Consider the following 20,139-nt stretch of genomic DNA (forward strand, 5'->3'; position numbering starts at 1 on the left):
CCTCTCACACTGAACAGTGTTTGAGCAACTTCCAAAAGTCCATTTTCCCCTTCCAAATGTCAAGCACAGCTAATGTGTCCCCAATGCCATAGATAAGGGCAAATTTAGGAAAGAGGCTAAAGGGTTTCAGCCCCCATTGATACAGTGTGTTGCAGCATGTTCTCCCAGCCACATTATGGAGGAGCAGCTGCATGGCTCTGTGGCCGGCTAGCTCTTTTCTCCTTTCCTTTCCCCATCCACAGCTGCATCCAGCCGGGCATATCACAGCCAAATTCTCAGCAAAAGGCCTGTTACATTTACCCATTCCTAACAGCCTCCAGTAGTTTGTGAAAAAAAACAGGCAATGTAGCAACTTACTGACTTAAGCAATTAACTGCAGTTCTGCACCTAAGCATGTGACTGAGGTACTGAGGTGGCTACCAGAACCACCCCAATTTTGCCAGTGAGGAAACAGTCCTGGACTTCCAGACACTGACTGCTGATTTGGAAATGCAGCCAAGTGGTTAGTGCTCATGAAATATTTTGCAGTTGAGAATTGCCTTCATAAGAGCAATATATTTTTGTTGTGATCGCTATGGAAGTACTTTTGTATGCTGGTCTTCATACAGCTAGAGGCCTTTGTGATATCTGCACAGCTCTAATGACAGCTTGTGCTCTTATCTCCTGCCTCACATGTTATTAAAATAAATAAACAAGCAAAAGTTTCTGTAGACAGAAGGGCCCTCAATTATTAGAAATTTCACTATGCTATCCAGAAAACAGCTCTGTTTGCAGACTATCCTAATTGTTTCATGGTAATTTGGCAGATTCCTAATTCAGAAGAGAGGAAAATTTCTCTAAATTTATAGCAGGAACTTGCAAAGCTGTATTTCTTAACAACAGAGCTGACTCACATTTATTCATTACTTACTCCTTATGGTGGGTTGTTACTGGAATTCAGTCCCAGATGGCAGGTTGAGCTGCAGAGAAGTGCTCTATATTTACAATGCTGATGAGACATGCAGAAGTAAAAGAGTTTATTAGGAAGGCAGGCAATGCCTTAGAGCTGCATACTCTCAAGTATTACTTTCAGCATCTCCCTTCACAGACAACTGCCTTCTGCCACATCTTCGGCTGAAGAAGGGAAACAGAAGAGACCTGCTTCATTCAATTTTGGGAGTAATACAAATAAAGGGGGCAACAGAAGGGGAGAAAATACAGCAAAAGATTTAGTTTCTTCCTTTAAAAAGACTACCTGACTGAATGTGACAAAGAAAAGACAGCATAGCCAGATAATTCATTTGGCCCTTGATTCACAAAATCAATCAAATGCCCGCTTTACTTTTGACCTCTGCTGTATAAGGGTTTTGTGGTTTAAGGGAGGACCAGAATTCACAAGTCTTCCAGGCTGGAGTGTCCAATGGAATTAAGTGACCAACTCACTTAGGACACAGAATCCAAACCGTGTTGCCAGATACTGACAGTCCTGTTAGCTAAAAAAAATGCCAAGAGACTTTGTCCTGAGAACCTAAAACACTGTTTGGCACAGGATGTTGTATCTGCTTACATGCCTCTGTGGGAGAAACTGTGTCACAGCCATGAGGTTGCTCCAATGGGTACCAAAATCTCTATTGGCCTCACCATCAGATATAATACCTGACTGCAGGTAACCTCCTTTGACACAGAGTGATAGATGCTTGCTTAGCGACATAGGACCAGTTACACGGGGAGTACAACAGATGGCAACAGCAATCACAGCAGCCAGCAACTCAGATACACCGTGTGGAAACTCTCAACCCATGGCCGAGCAATCTGTTGCTATAACTACAGCTCAGTTCTCCATGGCTGCAAGCCTCTAACTCCCCAGCTACATGTCAATCTTGCTGCCAGTTCGCTAAGGCTCTTTCTCCCTGCCACCACAAAACCAGAGTCATCTTGTTCTGGAACACATTGTCTCAGCTTATTAAACCATGTCCGAAAAGCTGCAGTGCTAAGAAGGTCTTTCCCCTACCTTTGCATACCAAGCAGCCACAGAGTGAAGAATGGGAGGAAGATGTTACATTCAGAAGATTAAGTCTGAATTCCTTCAGAAGAACAACTGAAGAGAAGAATTAAAGGAACCTGCTAAGACAGAATAATTCAAGAAGCTACTACAGAACCTCCTGTGAGCCCTAACAATCCAAATCAAGAGTTACTGCACTGTTCTCAAACCAGGCCCTTCAGAGTTAAGCAAATCAAGATGCAGATTTGTTCCTATTCACATATGTAGTTTATTAGCCCTAGTGAAACAACTCAGTTTTAATGTCAATTGCTATTTCCAGAGTGAAACGCCTTCCCATCTCCACTAGAGGCACAGCCTCTGCAATCTGAGCACCGAGTTATCTCAGAGTGATATTAGGCTATGTAGCCTCAGCGTTACATTCCACCATACTTTGCTGATGCAAAAGTAATGCCCATCAGTTCACATTACATTGCAAATTTTCAGGTGGTATAAAAATTTCAAGCTGTTATTATTCCCCAGAAAGCACTACTCAGGAATCTCAGAAGCAGATCAGTATTCTCATGCAGAAATGGGGGACATGAACACAAGTGAGAACTGATCAGTTTATGTCTACCTACATAAGCATAGCATGTCACATGCAATGCATTTAGTTTGCACTTGTATAAATTGGTTTTACTGAAGTAGGTTGAAGAATATGACGTTTCTCAAGTGGATTATTTGAGCTGTTTAAGGTGACCACAGACTGAAAAAAGTCCATCTCCATTTCCAAAAGTGACCAAACATATTAAGGAAAATGCCCTGCCGCTATGTAGGCCTTCCAGAAAACAGAAGACAGTGAGTTGCAAGTATCTTTCCTGGTTTTTTTCTTCTCAAATGTTCAGAGCCTTTTCTGCCCACAGTATTAACATCTCCAAGCACAGAGAACAGCTCACAGTTCTTTACAACATTAGCCTTCTTGCTTTTTCACTTCAGGAACACTCACTTATCATCATGCCCTAATTATAAAAGCAGCACTTTGAGTACTTATGCATTAACCATGTTTAGAGCAAAATTAAACATAATTAGAAGGTCCAGCAGTCTTACACCATGAAAATTCAGGCTATTCCATCTGTGCAAAGCTTAATCCTAAACGGGTCTTGATTTCAATCAAATATCTTCTGTTAATTAGCTTCATGAACTCCATCTGTCAGATTGAGAGTGGGATGTCTCCATGTATCTCCAGTACCCTGAACAATAAGATATAAGTAGCTATTCAAATGACTTATCTTTTGCAGCCCAGAATCCTGAAATACTAATGCATGGCAGAAGTAATTAGTATTTAATACACAATAACTTAATAAGCAAGAAAAAAATATTAGTTTATATATTTACTGAAGACATTCAGGCAGGGTCCTGATTACTATCAATGGAAGTTTTCAGCAGACTAGATACAATTTTCAAATGCATCAACGTCATATGAGTTTACGGGTTTTTTTTTTCTTTTTTGAAAGTGATTTAGGCTTTAAATAACCAAAAGGAGAGACATTTTAGAAGACTCTGGTTCCTGCCCACAACTTTGCAACTGGGAAGAGGGTATCTAATTCATTGAAATGCTTTTTAAAAAATTGCCTTAGCATTAATGACATTTTCAGTCCTGAACTGGGAGCTGCTTGGGACTTAGGCTGCAGCACAGTGCTTCAAGACAGTCAAGAATATGCTGCCAAAGCACCGTGAAATAATAGGCTAATTTGCTCAGTCAGAGCTTCTGGATCTGGTAAAAAGAATCTCTACACCTCAGAAAGGAACTGTCAGCAACCAGGCAGACATGCAGATAAAATGCTGAGGAAGGGTGAGAACTCAAGCATTTCGCCTTTCAGCTGAGCTGGTGAGCATATCTGACAGATACAGAAATAAATCTGCCCCAATTCCCCACTTGCAATCTTTGTTTGGACCTAGGGACTTAACCAGCTCGGCCACTCACACATGCCTGACTCAGATGGTATGCATCCATTGTATGCTGCTACTGCATCTCTCTCTAATACCTGAGACTGTGTTTTGGGTTAAAAGAAGCTCTGAAGAGCTTTTTAGCTTTGGAAATACCAGCCACAAGAAACATGGGTGAGTCAGAGAGGGAAGCATGTAGGTGGTCTGGATAGTTGAGGCTTTAAAATGTTAATCATGTTCTCACTATGAGCCTTAGCACCTTCCTGCCTCTCCAGGTATTCCATTTCTTTTAAAAATTCAAGCCAATGTGACTTCCTGCTGCAATAAAACTAGAACACCTTCAATGAGGTTGCCAAAATCCCTCCAGCGCTCCACAAGTGCAAAGGCACCCCATAGTCATCTATGTCTAGGGCTGTGCACTACTTTGCCAGCAGCAGCTACAAATCCTGTTAGCTAGAGTCCATTGAGCAGAGAGACAACTACATTACCTTGGATAAACATATAGTGCTATACACGGAAGACTCAAGTCCTCTGAAGAAAACACTGAAATTTGAAGTACTACAGGGCAGAATTTTGTAGAAAAAGCTTGTGTTGGTGGTCTTGCCATAAAGATAAAATAACGTTCTTCAATAAAGTGCTCTTAGGTGCCTGTCCTACAAATATTTACTCAGAGGTTCACCTATCAATCTGGCAAGTCAACTCATATGTTTAAGGCTAATCATATGGTGGAGATGTTCAAAAGCCTTACATATTTGTCATGCCTCTTAGATTATCAAGTTACGTATTCCCTATGATCCTTTGTTTCTGCTATGAAGTTGCCTTATCTTTAAGTATAGAATATACTTCACCTGAAAACAATAAAAAGTAAAACCGTGCAGAAAAAGTAAAATCATTTTCATCCCATTCAGTTTTCATATGCCATGGCATATGTATGATAAAACTCTCATGGAGTTTAGGGAAGGCACAGGAAGATCAACATCATACTCCCTGGAAAATCTATTCCTTCTCAGTTTTCAAAATTCTTTGCAATTCAGCATAATTTTGAGGGGGGGGGGAAAGAAAGCTTCACTTTCAAAACAGGGAGCTCCTCTCCATGTCAAACATCTGATTTAGTGTCATCGCATGTAACACTGTTGTGAGGAAAAGTACTTCAACCGAAACAGGACAAGGAACTTGGCTAAATCACTTTTAGGTCTTAATAACAACTTCCAAAACATCAGTTTATATGTACAAAAAGCTAATGAACTATCCAGTGATCACTTAAAGAAGCTGAAACTGGAGCTGGCAAAATGGAGAAGAGGAAAATAGCCATAACCGATGAAGAGTTAACACAGAGGAAGTGCAGAGACAACGCTGTTTTCCCTGGTGGACTAGCTATTTGTTCAGAATAAAGGTTACTGCCATTCATTTAAACAAAATGGGCATTTTATGTATCTTAACTGTCAGGCAAGATGCAGCTGAACAGTGCTTTTGTTAAGTCTGATAAAAGGCATGAGAAACTTAGGAATAAGGAAGGCTAGTTGGTGCAAGCTAGCTAACCTCCTGAAATACCTCATTCTTTTCAGAACAGTATCAACTTGGTTTTAGAATAACCCTGGTATTTTGCCCTCAGAAATCTTGCTATGAGACAATTCCAAACATTTATTACCTTCTGAGTGAAAAAGTGCCTGGGCTGCCATGTGCTTTCTCCAGACACTTCACTGCCCTGAGTAAAAACATATTCTAACATGTCTTTGGGATCATTAATGTGGGTGTACTTTATCAAGATTGATTTACTGAGTACATCCTATTGTGGGATCTGATTTGCCCTTGCTCTCATGCTTCCTTGAGGCAACACACCTATGCTCTGATCCTTAAACTATGAAAACATGCTGTGCTGCATGAAAACTGTACAATCTCATCCTAAATATGCAGTTCTTCTAGTAAGAAAGACAGCTTCTGCTTTATGATCCAGTCCCTTCACACTGAGTTTACATAAACAGAAAGAACAATTTCAGAAGATGAAAATTCAACTGAGTTTAATGATGCGATGACTCTGGGGTCTGATCGTGGCAATTTAGCTGCCAACAGAGTTTTACTATTTTGTTTTTGGGCTTTGTACTCCACATTTTGAACCAAAGCCCCAGAACAGACTGCTTTCTTTACCTTTGCACAGAAGTATTTTTTAAAGGTCTTAAATTTTTATTTATCTGTAGTAAAGTAAATAATTTCACAATTGGAAAATGACATATTAAAGCAGTCTCCGCAGTCTTAATTCAGGTCCCTCATGCATCTCTAATTACATTATACTTACTGTGTCTTCTTTTTATCTCAATATACTATATGAAAAAAACCTCCTAGGAACAAGGCCATGACATCACAGCACTGCAAACCCTCAATCCAAAACTACAGCTGCTCAGTGAGAGGCCTGCAAACTTGCCTGCGTGCCTTTTAACAAGGGCAATATAATGTAGTTTGCCTTAACACTCCCACTGATCAAAACATTCAGCCTCAGGCAGCCACCCAGTAAGGGAAATTTCAGACCACTGGGTTAAAGTTTTTCCAATTTTAAGTGAGTGGAAGCTGGATCTCAAAATGAAGAATGTCAGGCAACCCTAGCAATGGGAGGTGTGTCAGTAACGCCTCTAACAAGAAGCATTCTAACAACTTTCCAAATATTTTCAAGCAGATTTCTCTGGAAAATTAGCTGGGGTTGGAACTGACACCCAGCTGAACGTTTGATAAAATATTTTGGTTGTTTCTTAGCAAAGTGCACTGGAAAGCATGACAAACCAGAATTTCTTAGCAACCGGAAAATCTCAAGGAAGAATGAGATTCTTCCCAGAGTGAGAACTCACCACCACCACTTAATATTTAAAAGACAAGAGAGGATGAAGTAGTAACCCAGCTTTTATGTTACACTGCAGACTAGGACTAGTGTGTCAAAAGTCTTTTTATTCCACATAGCAGTAACAAGGACATATCACAACAGGACCCCTAGCTCTCCATGTGCTGGAATTGCTGTTCCCTCTGAAATAGAGGTGATTGAGCAGGGTTCCCTGTAAGCCTGTGCAAGTGAGCAGAGCCTACTTAAAAATCACTGGCTTATACCTAAATTAATCTATCTTGGAGTAGCAGTAAATACAAGCGGGTGCACTCATCTGCTTGCTACTCAGGGCGGAGAAAATTAGAAAAGCTCTACATTGCCTTCCTCAAAAGTAAGGCAAAATTATTTCCCTTCTCATCTTCCCTGTAGAGCCCAGTGGGATTAGAAGTAGCAGCACTGATCTGAATCCAGGACAAACAATCCCTCCAAATTACTTTTGACAACCACAATAGTCAATGACCTCCAAACCATCATGTCATCAATGAACTTTGCTTCCTATCCTTTAAGCAGCTTTCAGTCTATAAACGAACCTCTCCTCCAGTCTCATGGCACCATTTTTCCCTTTAATAATCTTTGGCACGAAAACCCAAATATATTATTTCCACCTGCTTACTGACACTTTTGTTACAACTCTTCCTGCATGCTGTAAATAAGCCCCTTGAAATAAGAAGGCACACCAAGAAGGTCAAATCTGCTGGAGAACGCAGTTACATTAGGAGGTAGACATAGCCGCGCCGAGACACAGCAGCATGCTGCAGAACTGCTTTTACTTTCAGAACATTGTCAGCAGTAAAATTTATGCTCCTTCAGCAGCAATGACAGTCAAAGCGCACAATTTTTATAATAATAATGTAATTAATCTTTTAGAAGAAAAAGAGGACAGTGCTGGGACAGACCAGAGCTCCATCTTGCCCAGTATTCTCTCACTGTCAGCAGACAACATATTGCTGGGAACAGCATACAAGAAACACAGCAAGTGTAATACAAAGATGCTTCTTCTGTATACATCCTCCCAATTTCCAACAAGTTGCATGTTAGACCTCTCCAGAGGTTGCATCTTAGGGACTTTCAAAGTAATTGTTAACACGCCTCATGAAAATTTTCCCTACTATTATGCTCAATTTTTTCCCTCCTTTTTTCTTTTCATTTTGGATCCCTGCAGTATAAAATTCCACAGTTTAATTTTGCACTGTATGAGAAAGGGATTCACTGTATTTACGTTAAACCTGTTGCCTTTTATGAAGGAAGAGCAAACAAAGGTTCCTTTGCCTTTCCCACAACACTTGTTTCTATACACCTCTTGTAAAATCCTGCTTCAGTTTTCATTTTTCCAAGTACCAATCTATCTTATCTCTCCTCATACAAAGCCTGTTCTGTATCTTTGATGACACTTGTTCTTTCTTCTGCCTTTTCTAGCCCTGCAAAATCCTTTTTCAGACAAGGCACAAAAATAGCATGCCACTTTCATGAAGTAGGCACAACAAAGATTTACAAAGTGGCACAATGATGTTTTCTATTTTGTTCTTTATTTTTTCCCTCAAATCCCTAGTATTCTGTTTGTCTTTTGGAGCAATGATGAAGAAAGGTGCGAGGTTTTCAAAAATCTTAGTTGAGCAACTCTATGATCTCTGTTCTGAGCAGTTCAAATAGAGCCCTCTACCATATGCATATACTCCTGAAACTTTTTCCATATATTTCGTGTTTATGAACAATGAAATTCCTCTGCCATTTTGTTACCCACCCTGCTATTCTTCACAATCAGTTTAAGTTTGAATAAGTATGCATCATGAACAAACTTTATCATTGCACTACTTACCTTCCTTTAAGGATCACTTATGAATAGAATGAACAGCAAAGTCTCTATATGGTACAACTGTGTATCTGTTTGATTTAAAACTGATCATTCATTGGTATTTTTTAAGTAACCATTAATCCAGAAGAAGATTCCTATCCTCTAAGGATACTTAGTCTTTAAGAATACTTAGTTAGGGACCTTTATTCCAGATGCTTGGAAACCTAAGTGCATGCCACCAATGGCTCTACCCAAGTGTTCACTTTCCCTTTAAAAAAAACCCCTCAGATTTGAGAAGTATCTTTTCCCTCTGAAAAGGCCAACACTGATTCTTTAGTTATTAAATATATTGATATGATTTTCAGTTCTGTCCCTTATTATATAGTTTCTACATACCTGCTGCCCAGGATGGAATTCAGACTTGGTCTATAGCTCGCTAAATCTCTTTGGAGCCCGCCTTTAAAACTGTCACCACATTTTCTGCTTTCCATTTTTCTGGACAAAGGCTGATTAAAACAATAGGTTTCATGCCATAATTAATACTTTGTCAAATTCTCATTCTTGAAGTTTTCAGTAAACACCATCTAAACCTGACAATTTGTCATTACTCATTTTGACCATTTTTTCTAATGTCTCTTCCATCGACATCTCCATTTGAGGCAATATCACTGACTAACAGCCCCTTATAAAAAGGCTGACATAGAATCCTTCCTAAGAAACACAGACAAAAAATAATTTCTGCTTTACCATGTCTTTATCTTCTTTTAGTGCTACTTTTGTTCATCAGCCACCTAATCTTGTTCATGAATCACCTTATCATCAATCATCTAACCTATAAACATAGTACTAACATTTTTCCTGGGCTGAACATGTTCGAAAAAATATGTATTTCCTAGCAATTTTAGTGTTCTGCAAGCTACTTCTCAAGCTATTTTAGGTCAGCAGCTAGTATTTGCTTGCATTTAATCTGACAGACTTGATGATCTTTTCCACTCAGCTGAAAGTTAAACAGAAGTTCAATGCAGAAGCTTTCTTATCTGTGTCTTCTTTGCCTTATTTTTCCTTTATCTGCATTTTTTGTGTTTTAAAAACTTTTTTTTCCTTATTTGTTTGCGCTCACTACTTAACAGAACAGCATTAGAAAAGTCTCCTTTTTATTTTGTACTTTCATTTCCTTTTGGTAACTGATTCACACAAGCTGTGAACTTCCTGGCTTCATTCAGAATAAGAAACAGTATTATTCTTCATGATTTCAAAGGTTAGAGTTGTTGACATATCAATTACTATTTGATATTTACCTGTACTCCAACTTAAAGCTAAAAGAGAAGTAGTGTTACTCAACATGAAAAGCTGAAGACACAAGATGTGAAAGTAATGTCTGCTCTGGTTTCTAGGGGAGGAATAGCTAGGCAAAGAGCTCATTTAGGTCCAAGGTTTTGAGAGAGGTGTCAAAGATTTAGTCACTAACTCTCACTGAAAGTCAGAAATAACTGAATGATTGAATTTGTGGAACGATTCTGTGGAAATCTCACCATCTCGCCCCAACTTCTGTGGTCAGTGAGAAAGGAACTGGACTGGACCCTTAAAATGTAAGATCTGTCAAACAAGATTTAATATCTTAATATGCTTGAATGTAATGTTTAAACAGAGAATGAACTGAAGACAGTGACCAGAACCCTGGATATTTGCTTAACATTACCAACACCAGTAGAGAAATAAATCTCTCAGGAACAGTTTTGATGTGACATTAAACATGACCTTTTAAGTAACTGATTGAAATGGGACTCTTTAAAAAAAGAAACAGACATATACAAAATGTCAAGTTAAATCCATTCATACCAGTCTTACTCAGAGTAGAAATCTTCTTGGCTTCCATGGCGTATTCCTTTAAAAAATGCACTGTGTCTAAAACAGAGAAATTAATTTTCTCCCATCAGTATTACATAGGCTACTTAATAGCAAGTATTCAAATAGCTAATTTTTAAAGGAATGATGATGCAAAATCAGCTGATAGACCAAACAGTCCAGATAGATGGGGAAGTAAATGAAACCATGATCAGACAGGGATTTACCAGGGAAAAAGTGAGAGGAACTAGATAGATATCAGGCCTCCTGATTTCCCATCCAGCAAGGCAGTATCACACCATGGATTCCTATGTTTCCCCAGCACCCCCCCATCAGATCAACCTTGTGTCCTTCCCTGCTGAGCAGCATTTATTAAAGTATGGCCCCACAACCAGTTCTTTACAAAACAGCAAATTTGAAGGGCTAAAGCCTCCTAGGTTGAAGATTACCTTTTCTAAAAGCACCTCAGACACAGCAGACTAAATTTTATTTGAAAACTGCATCCCAGAATTTGAGCTTTCAAAAGCTACCCAACAGAAATACAGGGTAAAATTGCATTAAAGATATTAATTCACTTTAAAATAGCTCACTTTACATGCAAGGCATTCCAGGCCCTGATTTTGATAGTCTATCTCAGAAGTAATGCTTTTTTTATTTTTATCATATTCCACTAATGGCCATAGTTTGGTAGCATTTCCACAAAATCAAACATGAGAATGCGAGTGCCTGTCCTGTGCATTACCCAAACTCTGGGACGCTCTGTCAGCGATGGCAGCCTGACGTAAGAAAGGTTCATCTACACAGATTGTATTTCAGGGATTCAGAAACCAGTCCAAAGTGAACTGGTACGTCTATAGCAGACATTGTAAGCAGTATAAGTAACTCTATGCGCCAAGAGTAATTCATTCTGCATCCCAGCCCCACAGACACTACTCAATATCTACTAACTTGATTCTGTTGTCCTGTGATTTGAAAGTTTATTATCCTCTGGGGGGGGGGGGGGGGGGGGGGGGAAGCCACAAAACTATCTATAGTAACCACTTTTTTGTACAGGACCCAAACCAGTAGCTGTGTATTGGAAAAGCTGACAGGATCAAGTCCCTCAGATGGAGCAGACAGACTGAACAGATACCTAGCTTCTGAATCACAACAGCACGTGTGAAGGGACAGCTGCCAACCCAGTCAGTCCCTGCCAAGAACAAGATACATCTGCCCGTGTGCCGACATACGTATTTCAGTACCTGCAGGAACTTCAGCACTAAAAGTTGGACTTCAGGTACCTTCAAGTTGAACTGGTAGCTGAGCAGGCACCTCAAGAATCTTCTTTTAGGGGCTCAAAATATAAAACCACAATTGATTTGCATGAGGTGTTCGGTTGCTTTTCTGCCTTAGTCCAAGTATGCAAATGAGATGAAAAGCTGAAATCTCTCATTTAACCAAAAAATGGAATGCAAATTTTTGTGAATTTGGTGATCTTTAGAGCTCAGCTCCAGCCTAGCTATCCCAGCTCCATTGAACAATTAGAACTTGTGATGAGAGACTGTGTGTGTCGATAACATTGGCCACAAGCTTTGTGGTCTTAAAAACAATTCACACAATTTCTGAAAACCAGACGTATAGGCTGTTTGTGCCTGTTCTTTATCCATGTTGCACCCAATGCAATGAGAACATTAAACTTGGTTGGAATTTCCTAAATGATTTAATTAATAATGAATTGCCCCCCACCTCCTAGATTTAATACAGCTTTTGACCAAAGAGAATCATATCAATAAGATCTATTATAAAGGCAAGAAAAAAAGTAAGGAGATGGTTGTGAGAATGTGTTCAGAGTATAAAAATACTGAGAAGCTAACCCAGAGAGCACTGTTTCATTCTCTGTATTGGCTATTGCTGAAGAGAGTAAGTGTATTTGGCAGAATAACTCAGTCAATAGACAGCAAAAAATACTACCTATAATTTTATCCCTTTCTTTTTTATCTTTCTTTAATTCAGACAAATCAGTTCTTACCCATTCCTGGAAGATTCATGGAAAACAGTTTGAATATCACATAAATAACTGATTTTCTGAAGTCATATAATTTTCTTTGGACTACATAAAAAGTTGACATTGTATGACCAGGTGATGGATTTGCTCTGTTGTAAAGCTAGTAACAGAGGACAACAGCACTTAGGAGCTACGAAGAGGGGTAAAAATGCTTAGAATGAGATTTGAAAGGAAAGAAATATTCACTAAGTGGTTTATAATCGTGATTTGCACTTTAACAAGTATTAAATCTTGTATTAAGCTGTAGGATATTCTAGACGACCCTAAAAAAGCTGACTAATACAAATAGCCTTCACATCTGCAGATTAATCTAACCTTTCTGACATTCCAGAAATACACATGTTTCTAAATGTTTCTTATTTTCTTACATAGAAAGAAGAACTATGGTATGTACTGTAACTGTCCTCAAATACAGATGCAAGATGGCAACGAAAGAAAGCTTTTACAAGGACTTTTGGGACTGGAGTCTGCAAGGTGGTAGCCTATTGATTGACTAAGCTATACCCTTATTGAAAACAAGTCAAATTTTGATCTATGCAGTCACTGGTTGACCTTTATAAATCAAAGAACAAATTGTACTGGAAGGCTCTAAAGCATATTTAGACTTTAAAATACCACTCAGCAGTTACTGCTGCAGTCCCATGGCAGCGCTTCAGCAACTCCATGCAATGAAATCAGATCCAGCAGATGCCTTGACCATAAAAAGAGACAAAGTAATGCATCACTGGATGTAAATAATGCTGCTGTAGCCACCTACAGACATGGAACCAATCAGGTAATTTGCATCTTCACATAGATATGAAAATTCTGTGTGCTTTAAAAGACAATACAATTCCATAAGGAGGAGTCAGGTGAATAGACTGGTTTCCATCGTTTTTACAAAGAAAACTCTTTACACAACATACAATGGACAATTTAATGGAGGGCTAACAGAGGGCTTTTGGCTTGTCAAGTGAAATGACTCAATATACTGAAATTTTCACTAATGGATAAGAAAAGTTAAGCTTCTCTAATTAGAGCTGCTGAAAAGGTTTTGTGAGGTGGCAAAAAAAGATCTATTCTGCATTTTGTCAGAAAAGGAAAGTCTGAGAGAAACAGCTGTTCTTACTATGCGCGACTTCGTCCTTCACCCCATGTACTGAAACACAAAAAAAAGTATGGACCACAGAAATAAAACTGCTTAAATGCTCAAGCATAGGCTTAAGTAAAGCCTCCACTGCACACAAGCATAAGACACGTACTATTTAAAAAACTTTCCAAAGCTTGGAAGTTCTCTGGTTAAGAGCTGTATATGCAACAAATAACAGTCCTTCCTTCCATTCATTCATTCAGAAGAAATATTACACATTTCCTTCCTTTCAGAGAAATATATGTAATTAAAATCCATGTCATGTGAAAACTATTCTTCTGGCCTTTAATATTCTTCCATTCACATATTCAATTGATTCATGTGGTTCCTCATCCTCCCCTCCCCCCCCCCCCCCCCACCAAAATCTGGAAACAGCTTCAAGTTTCAAATAATGCTTTGATTGCAGTTGTTATGAAATGGACTTTCCCCATTATCTAAATTTCCTCTCATATTCATTTCTGAGATGCAGCTAGGCTAGCAGGGAAAAAGGGACTAAACCAGCGGCAGAGGAGTCAGGTAATACAATTCTGAAAGAACAAACCTGCTTCCCAGAAGAGCAAATGGTCTGTCTTCCAGTGTGGATAATACTACAAATTCTCCTCCAAGTAACACCTGTAAATCCACTTTATAGGGTTTTATTATCAAGAAACAAAAGTGAGACTATGGTCCTTTAGGAAAGGGCTATCCAAAGATAGAGATCTTTCTCCAAAAAGCTCTTAAATTAAATCAGATGTTCCCAAAATACATTTGATCCTTAATTGACCAACATTTGGTTTCCTGGTTTGAGGTGCTGGAAGAGAGAAAAGAAATAGGTACTACAAATTTGAAGTACTCCATATTTGGAGGGAGGGGTTATACATATACAGGATATATATATATAGGTACATTTATATATATTTGGAGGGAGGACATAAGTTAAGAGCCAGCTACTCCTGCTGCCATCACTGCATTGGTCATTCCCAAGTAACCTGCACTTGGAAACCTTTCATCCAGACTGACCCAAGAGATGAGGAATGCAAAGGAGCAGAAAGAAAAAACAGGTTGGTTTGTTTGTTTTGTTTTAAACAGAGACAGAATAAAAATCAGGTTTTCTAACTCATTTCACCCCTGAATTACATCATTTGGTAATAAAGACACCTCTACCCAAGAATCGTTTGTCTTTCTTCTTCCATTACAGCTGCTAGAAAAATCCCCCTAACCTAGAAGCTATGATTTCAAGAAATGCAAATAAAATCTGTGAGCCCAAACCTAAAATACATTCCATCACAAAGAGCTGCATCCAGAGGGAAAGCTGCAAGCATAAATAAATGCCAACACTTCCTTGAATAACTTCAGCATTTCAGTATTATCAACTGTGTGTTCAGCAGGGAATCATCTGGCCACTGGGATTTTACACATCTGTCAGCAAAATTGGAGTTCCAAATGCAAACTGAACAGCTGAGGAAGACTATGTATGCTTATGACTCCCAGCGAGGGCTAAAGGTCACAAACCAATGCATGGATTAAAATGAAACACACAGAGCAAGATTTCAATGTGCAGTGAAGACAATTTAAGTACTGCTTCATGCTTCATATAGCAAGGTATCACTCATTTTCTCCAGACCAGTACTCTGCTATTTCCTAAGAGAAGCTCTACTCAACATTAGTATGTAGGAAATTCTACAGAGCAATTAATTGAAAAGGCAAAGCTGCCAGCAAATTAGGGACTGTTCTTATACTCCGTTCTATCACAGAGTACCATACAACAAAGAGGAGGCTCCTTATCTAGAAGCGTACTATTAATTACAGCTGCTTCATGACAATGCAGCTGATGGGCAGGAGAGCCATTTCTAGAGATATGGACAAAATGACTTACCAGATTCCTCTTTGCTCCTGGTTTCACCTGCGTGGCCAAAACCCCAAAGTTCAGGGGTATCAGTAAGAGGAGCCAGTGTGCCTTTATAAGACATTGGACTTGGAACAGGGAAATGAGTGCTCAAAAGCTGACCTGAACTATGAGTTCGGGCAAGAATTTTTTTTTTAACCCCTCCGAGTCTCAGCTTTCCCACTAGCCATCTCTTCTGTTTTTGCTGATAAGGCTGGAAACTCCAAGAGTTTGGAAAAACTTCTCAGATGTGTTGCCTTTCAAGAGATGATTTAGCTGCATCAAGCTCAGTCTGAAGTCTGCCAGTAATCTCTACCGATGTCCCTTTCTTTGCATTAAAAAAACCCCGAAACTTGACTCTGAAAAACTGTATTTTTGCACCCAAAATCTAGAGCTAAAACTAGGCTGTTCTTATGGAGACCTTGTTTTCATACTGCTTAAATCACTCAAACCTACTATCTATTCACCTTGTTCAATGGCTAAAACAGACAATTTAAAATCCAGAAGCTAAGAGAACGCCTGTCATGAGCCAATGAAATATCAAAAATGTGATGAGGTCATTGATTAAAACGTTCCCTTCAGCAAACAGTAAATAAATGACAGCATGAACTCCCATTTGGCTCAGGAACTGAAGCCAGCACTGCTCACTTCAATAGCTGCCAAAGGATCATTGATTATGAGGGATCAAACTCTTTGCTAGCTCACTAATATCAAAGCAGAGAGATTAATCACAGACTGCAATCCTGAGAAAACTGTCAGATGGCCCATCACTGTTCTTGATCTATGAAGGCTAGACTTACCCTCAGCAACATATAATGATAAACCTGGGAGAACAGCTTGGACTCAGATGAATATGTCCAGTGTAGTTTTACTAAAGCCACTCTAAGAATCTTATCCATTCCATAAAACTTTTTAAAGCCTTTTGGGGAATAAGAAGTACTTTTTCATCTTTATTTATCCTAATTTGTTTGCTATGAAAGGTGGTTAATTGACTAAAAGTACAATCGGATCAGGCCTGTAATTATAGATTAGGCATGGGGCTACTCAAATGATTTGAAAATAGTATTTATTATATTGCATGCTATAAAACAAAATAAAAAGAAACACCTGATGATTGTCATCTATCACACTGACATGTTAAACTGACCTTTCAAATCTGTGTTACAGCAACATGACAAAGGTATAACCAGGATTTCGAAAAGATTATGTATTTTAATCAGGGGGATCCCATCCATTCAATATTTCTCTACAATAAACTTTGTCAAAATAAGCAAGCTGAAGCGCTTACTGATGGCATTTTGTTTAGGGACCTCAGGCAAAGCTTTTCAAGGGTGAGAGGGGCTAAGGCTCTCAGCAGAACTCTCCTCAACTCCAAGCCCCTCCAATCAATAAAACTACAGGCAGTAGACACAGGGAAAACTTCAGTTCTCCTCAGAAAAGGAATATTTAACTTCTAACAAATTTTGCATGCAGAGTTTGAAGCCTATTATTTCTTTTTTCCAAAAGTAATCACATGACATTATTATCATATGTAAAACAGCACTGTATTTCTGGCAAGCGAACAGTTATCCTTTCATAGCCTGTGCCTTGCTACCTTCCTCCAGGCACCATGCTTCATTTTTTATCTGACAAACTCAAGACTTCTCTCACATCAGCAACTCGCATTGTTAGGGTTTATTACTGAGACTTTCCTACTGGAATGAGAAATAGCTTTCTCAAAAGTGTTCACAGTCTTTGGCAAGAAATAAAAAACACAGTACAGCTAGTGCTGCCAGTGGCATGAGCTTGTGAGTTCTCCGTTAATCCTTCTCACACACTACCGTCTTCAAAAGTGGAGCAAACTTTTGACAGCTCAGGTCTGACGTATTTTTCACACACACACACACACACACGCACAGACACACACACACACAAATCCTGTTTTGATACTTTTCCCACAGAGAGAAGTCAATATTGCTTGCAATCCTACCTTGTTCCATGTCCAGTTTTTTTAAGCCCACACGATTTTTTTTAAAAATAAAAACTCTTTAAAGCCCACAGTAACCTCATCACCTTTGGAAACCTGCATGTGATTCTCTTCTATACAAGAAAATCTCTTGTATAAAAGAACAAGAGTGAATAAGCTGTTCTTACTCAGTTAGTTTCCTCTTCTGAAGCCCTTCAAAGTCCCAAAACCTTCTTAAGAGAGAAAAAAGTAAAAGAAAACACTCTACATCTTCAGAAATCATTTGAGATACTTCAGTCACCAACTTATGGCATGCTAATTTAGACCTACTCTCAGGAGGGACAAAGCTTCTCCCTTCTTTGAAAGCATTTCAGGGTTGGTATCAGAACACCAAGAAGCCCAAAGCCATTTGTGAAAAAGTATTACAACACTACTTTTAGCTTTATTTAAATTTTCCACTGCTGTATGTTTCAGGAGTTACTGTCTGTCATACTAACGCAAGCAAACCGTGTGAAAAAACGTAACAGGATTTTACTCGGGAAAGAACCTGTTATAGATGACTGTACAGTCAACCAAGCCAAAGTGGGCCAAGAGATTCTGCATCTTCTTTTACCAAAAATTGAGCAAAACCTTAAACATGAAGTCAGTATGGAAGTTCTGCCTTCAAGCGGAATGGCATATTTCTATAAGAAGCCATTTACAGCAAATATTCTCATATAGACTTTTAACCTACAAGCATATCATTTATGTGTTTCTTCTCTCTCTCTCTCTCTCTCTCTCTTGCTCTCTTCTTCCCCCCACTCTTTTTCTAATCAAGTCAACTAACCACTGCAATGAAAGTGGGCAAGAGGACTCACCAAGAGCATACTTTTACTTGTTGGCTTTCCAAACTTCCATCCAAATTCTCTTGTGCATTTCCATGACATGCCTTCAGAAAACTCTGGGGAAATTATCCCAGTTGGTGCTTCTATACGAAGCAGAGACTATAACTCCTCGACAGCAGATTGACTCTGATTGCATGACTCATATTAGACAATCTTAACTCTCAGCAAGATTTTCAAAGAGAGACTATTGACTTACTGTCCCTATGTCTCAAATCAACAACCTGTAAATCATATAACAGAGCATATGGGGAGTTTATTTCTCAAGCCAGACAGGGAGATAAAGAATAAAGATGCCCCTAAAAAAGACTGAAACTCCAATCATTGATTTCTTGAGACAAAATTAATAGAGTTTTTTTTCTCGTCTTCTACAGTTAAATCTCAGACTTCTCTGCTGCCCAGAAGTTTTCTGTTAGCTAAAAATAAAGCATAATTCCAAGTAATCCTTAAGGTAGTTTCTTCTGGGAATCTTGTTAAACTCAAACTCTTTGTGGCAGTTTCACTTTGTTCTCTGTTGTTTGTCCATAATGAAAACTCTCAGACTAAAACGAATCTCAGGCTAACGTAAGGATAGGAAAACCATATGCTGAAGAAATAAATTAAAAAAAAAGTGTGCATTCAGCATGCCAAACATTAAATGCATTTTATTGCTAAGATCTGCTTCATGAAACAGAAGTAAAATTATGCTTAGCAGAAATTCTACTTCAAAATTCTGTAAAGTACTCTATAGTTCTTCTATAAAAAATTAAAACAGCTCTGAAATATGGTAGTGTAAACTTTGTTCCAGTGTTGGCTGCCTTGAGCTCAGCCCTACAATTTATGGTCAGGCTGTACGTTTTCCTCCTGACAGATTGATAACTTTGCCCCTGCAGAGCACCAGATCCTAATATGAATCAAACTGAACAAAAATGCTTTCTGGTAATTAATTCTAATATTGTCCAGTTATATTCTGTATTGTTGTAAAAGTGCCTGTTCCCAGCACTGGTGTAAACATGTTTAGACTGAAAGAAATATAAGGGGGATGAAGGGAAGATAAGAAATGCCAGACCACAAGTCCCATAACTGCTGTATAAACAGATGAGACACACCAGAGGTTGGGCTGCTCAGAACTGCTCAGTGCTGGCCCCATTCTGCTTCCAGCTGAGAGCACTATGGTGCCTGCCTTCCACTCAAAAGGGAAGCTGATTTAGCCAACAATAGGTTGAAAATCCCATCCTAAAAGGCTGTAATGAAATACTCAGTGAAATAATCTTGTCGGTGACCTGTTTTCCCAAAACATTAAAAAAAAATTAACATGTAAATATTATGAAGTCTCGCAGTACTGATCCATAAGGATCCGCTATTCATATCTGCAAAAACAGATCTCTATATATGCGCAGCAGTTTATTCTTTTTCAGCAAGACCTAAAATCCGGAAGCTTTTCTTGAAAATTTAGGCTTAAGTGAACACTATGTTGAATCAGTGGAGGACGTGAAGAAGGATTCTGTCTTGAACTCATAAGAGTTGTGCATCCTCAACACTTCAAGAGACATGTGATAAAAGAGCAAATAATCTTTCTGAGCACAAGCCAGAATAATTATTGAACTGATGGTAAGTCTAGAAGTCTCCTCAAGTTCTACAAAATAAGCCATGTTTGATTAAATTCACTCAGCTGTTACTGAGTTACTGCAATTATTCTGACTGAAATGCATGGAAAAAGTATGATGTATTTCTCCAAAGCAGTATTTAAAAATGAGTGGGTAGAATCTAACAAGATTCTTTAAAGCAATTATGTTGCAGAAGACTATTTCAGTCCATGTATTTAAAAAGGAAGGTCATGATCACTTCAAATGTTCCAAAAATGCTGAAAAATACGGTTTTATCCCTCCC

This window comes from Dromaius novaehollandiae, chromosome 4, assembly GCF_036370855.1.
Source record: "Dromaius novaehollandiae isolate bDroNov1 chromosome 4, bDroNov1.hap1, whole genome shotgun sequence".
In the NCBI taxonomy this organism is placed as follows: domain Eukaryota; kingdom Metazoa; phylum Chordata; class Aves; order Casuariiformes; family Dromaiidae; genus Dromaius; species Dromaius novaehollandiae.